The sequence below is a fragment of the Strix uralensis genome, chromosome 31 (assembly GCF_047716275.1).
Source record: "Strix uralensis isolate ZFMK-TIS-50842 chromosome 31, bStrUra1, whole genome shotgun sequence".
Classification (NCBI taxonomy): domain Eukaryota; kingdom Metazoa; phylum Chordata; class Aves; order Strigiformes; family Strigidae; genus Strix; species Strix uralensis.
In genome coordinates this window covers 344577-349029 of record NC_134002.1, presented here as the reverse complement: position 1 = coordinate 349029, position 4453 = coordinate 344577, and positions in this window count along the sequence as shown.

Here is a 4453-nt window from a genome sequence, read left to right as displayed (position 1 = left end):
CAAAACCAGCAATTTAATGATATCTGGGGGTCAGAAACCCCCACCAGGGGAGCTTTTGGGCTAAGAAACAGCAATTTCGGGAGCTCGGGAGCTCAGAAGGAGCAATTTAGGTAGGTTTTGGGCCAAGAAATACCCATTTATGGGGCTTCTGGGCCTGAGAAACAGCCATTTAGGGAGCATTTGGGCTCAGAAACACCAATCTGGGGGCTTTTGGGCTCAGAAAGACCCATTTAGGGAGCTCTGGGTCTCCAAACCAGCAATTCAAAGAGATTTGGGTCCCAGAAACACCCTCCTAGGGAGCTTTTGCACTAAGAAACAGCAATTTCGGGAGCTCTGGGGCTCCAAAATGTCAATATAGGGAGCTTTTGGGCTCAGAAAGAGTGACTGAGGGAGGTTTTTGGCTCAAAACCAGCAATTTAGGGAACTCTTGGCCCGAGAAACACTCACTTAGGCAGCTTTTGAGCCTCCAAAACACCCTTTTAGGGAGCTTTTCAGCTCAGAAACACTTATTTGGGGATCTTTTGGGCTCAAATCCAGCAATTCAACGAGATTTGGGTCTCAGAAACACCCGCCTGGGGAGCTTTTGGGCTAAGAAACAGCAATTTCGGGAGCTCTGGGGCTCCAAAATGTCAATATAGGGAGCTTTTGGGCTCAGAAACAGTGACTTGGGGAGGTTTTTGGCTCAAAACCAGCAATTTAGGGAGGTCTTGAGCCTGAGGAACACCCACTTAGGCAGCTTTTGGGCCTCCAAAACACCCTTTTAGGGAGCTTTTGAGGTCAGGAAAAAGTCTGCAGGGAGCTTTGCGGCTAAGAAACATCCATTTTGGAGCTTTTAGGCTCAGAAAAACCAAGACAGGGAGTGACTTAGGAAGCTTTTGTGCTAAGAAACAGCAGCTGAGGGAGTTTTGGGGCTCCAAAAGCCCAACTTAGGGAGATTTTGGGCTCAGAAACAGCAACTTAGGGTTGTTTTCAGCTGAGTAACAGCAATTTAAGGAGCTTTGGGGCTCCAAACCAGCAATTTAATGAGATTTGGGGCTCAAAAACCCCCACCTGGGGAGCTTTTGGGCTAAGAAACAGCAATTTTGGGAGCTGTGGCGCTCCAAAATGTCAATATAGGGAGATTTGGGGCTCAGAAAGAGTGACTGAGGGAGGTTTTTGGCTCAAAAGCAGCAATTTAGATAGCTCTTGGCCTGAGGAACAGCCACTTAGGCATGTTTTGGGCCTCCAAAACACAATTTTAGGGAGCTTTTGGGCTCAAAAAGACCCATCGAGGGATATTTTGGGGTGAGAAACTGCGAATTTAGGTGGTTTTTAGGTGAGAAACACAATTTAGGGAGCTCTTGTCCTGAGAAACACCAACTTAGGCAGCTTTTGGGCCTCCAAAACTCCCTTTTAGGGAGCTTTTGGGCCTTCAAAACACCCTTTTAGGGAGCTTTTGGGTTCAAAAGCAGCAATTTAATGATATCTGGGGGTCAGAAACCCCCACGTGGGGAGCTTTTGGGCTATGAAACAGCAATTTCGGGAGCTCTGGGGCTTAGAAACAGCCACTGAATTAGCTTCTGGGTCTCAAAAGCATCTGTTTAGGCAGCATTTGAGCTCAGAAAAAACAATGCAGGGAGCTCTGGAGCTCAGAAGGAGCAATTTAGGTAGGTTTTGGGCCAAGAAATACCCATTTATGGGGCTTCTGGGCCTGAGAAACAGCCGTTTAGGGAGCATTTGGGCTCAGAAACACCAATTTGGGGGCTTTTGGGCTCAGAAAGACCCATTTAGGGAGCTCTGGGTCTCCAAACCAGCAATTCAAAGAGATTTGGGTCCCAGAAACACCCTCCTAGGGAGCTTTTGCACTAAGAAACAGCAATTTTGGGAGCTCTGGGGCTCCAAAATGTCAATATAGGGAGCTTTTGGGCTCAGAAAGAGTGACTGAGGGAGCTTTTTGGCTCAAAACCAGCAGTTTAGGGAGCTCTTGGCCTGACAAACACCAATTTGGGGGCTTTTGGGCTCAGAAAGACCCATTTAGGGAGCTCTGGGTCTCCAAACCAGCAATTCAAAGAGATTTGGGTCCCAGAAACACCCGCCTGGGGAGCTTTTGGGCTAAGAAACAGCAATTTTGGGAGCTCTGGGGCTCCAAAATGTCAATATAGGGATCTTTTGTGCTCAGAAAGAGTGACTTGGGGAGGTTTTTGGCTCAAAACCAGCAATTTAGGGAACTCTTTTCCCGACAAACACTCACTTAGGCAGCTTTTGGTCCTCCAAAACACCCTTTTAGGGAGATTTGGGGCTCAAAAAGACCCAATGAGGGAGCTTTTGGGCTCAAAACCAGCAATTTAATGATATCTGGGGGTCAGAAACCCCCACCAGGGGAGCTTTTGGGCTAAGAAACAGCAATTTCGGGAGCTCTGGAGCTCAGAAGGAGCAATTTAGGTAGGTTTTGGGCCAAGAAATACCCATTTATGGGGCTTCTGGGCCTGAGAAACAGCCGTTTAGGGAGCATTTGGGCTCAGAAACACCGATTTGGGGGCTTTTGGGCTCAGAAAGACCCATTTAGGGAGCTCTGGGTCTCCAAACCAGCAATTCAAAGAGATTTGGGTCCCAGAAACACCCTCCTAGGGAGCTTTTGCACTAAGAAACAGCAATTTCGGGAGCTCTGGGGCTCCAAAATGTCAATATAGGGAGCTTTTGGGCTCAGAAAGAGTGACTGAGGGAGGTTTTTGGCTCAAAACCAGCAATTTAGGGAACTCTTGGCCCGAGAAACACTCACTTAGGCAGCTTTTGGTCCTCCAAAACAGCCTTTTAGGGAGATTTTAGGCTCAAAAAGACCCATTGAGGGAGCTTTTGGGCTCAAAACCAGCAATTTAATGATATCTGGGGGTCAGAAACGCCCACCTGGGGAGCTTTTGCGCTAAGAAACAGCAATTTAGGGAGCTTTGGTGCTCCAAAGACCGACTCAGGGAGATTTTGGGCTCAGAAACAGTGACTGAGGGAGGTTTTTGTCTCAAAACCAGCAATTTAGGGAGCTCTTGGCCCGAGAAACACTCATTTAGGCAGCTTTTGGGCCTCTAAAACACCCTTTTAGGGAGCTTTTGGGCTCAGAAACACTTATTTGGGGATCTTTTGGGCTCAAAACCAGCAATTTATAGAGATTTGGGTCTCAGAAACACCCACCTGGGGAGCTTTTGCACTAAGGAACTGTGGTGGTTTAGCCCCTGCCGGGGTCTGAGACCACGCGGTCGCTACCCCTCCCCCACAAAGGGAGTGAAATACAAAGCCCCAAGACTGAAATAAGGAAAGGTTTAATACAACAATGCAATAGCAACACAACCAACAACAACAATAACAATAACAGTAATAGTGATAGCAATGAACAGAGCAAAATAGCTACCAAATACAGCAGTTTGAAGCACGATGTACAAAACCACGAGTGCACCGCGCTCCGCGCCAGGAAAAAATGTGACCTGCCAGGATGTGACGTCCGCATGGTATCTGAATAACCCGGCTAGAGCTCCCCCCCACTGCTGGGGAAACTTAACCCTATCCTGGTTAAACCAGGACAGGAACAGCAATTTCGGGAGCTGTGGGGCTCCAAAATGTCAATATAGGGATCTTTTGTGCTCAGAAACAGTGACTTGGGGAGGTTTTTGGCTCAAAACCAGCAATTTAGGGAGGTCTTGAGCCTGAGGAACAGCCACTTAGGCAACTTTTGGGCCTCCAAAACACCCTTTTAGGGAGCTTTTGAGGTCAGGAAAAAGTCTGCAGGGAGCTTTGCGGCTAAGAAACATCCATTTTGGAGCTTTTAGGCTCAGAAAAACCAAGACAGGGAGAGACTTAGGAAGCTTTTGTGCTAAGAAACAGCAACTGAGGGAGTTTTGGGGCTCCAAAAGCCCAACTTAGGGAGATTTTGGGCTCAGAAACAGCAACTTAGGGTTGTTTTCAGCTGAGTAACAGCAATTTAAGGAGCTTTGGGGCTCCAAACCAGCAATTTAATGAGATTTGGGGCTCAAAAACCCCCACCTGGGGAGCTTTTGGGCTAAGAAACAGCAATTTTGGGAGCTGTGGCGCTCCAAAATGTCAATATAGGGAGATTTGGGGCTCAGAAAGAGTGACTGAGGGAGGTTTTTGGCTCAAAAGCAGCAATTTAGATAGCTCTTGGCCTGAGGAACAGCCACTTAGGCATGTTTTGGGCCTCCAAAACACAATTTTAGGGAGCTTTTGGGCTCAAAAAGACCCATCGAGGGATATTTTGGGGTGAGAAACTGCGAATTTAGGTGGTTTTTAGGTGAGAAACACAATTTAGGGAGCTCTTGTCCTGAGAAACACCAACTTAGGCAGCTTTTGGGCCTCCAAAACTCCCTTTTAGGGAGCTTTTGGGCCTTCAAAACACCCTTTTAGGGAGCTTTTGGGTTCAAAAGCAGCAATTTAATGATATCTGGGGGTCAGAAACCCCCACGTGGGGAGC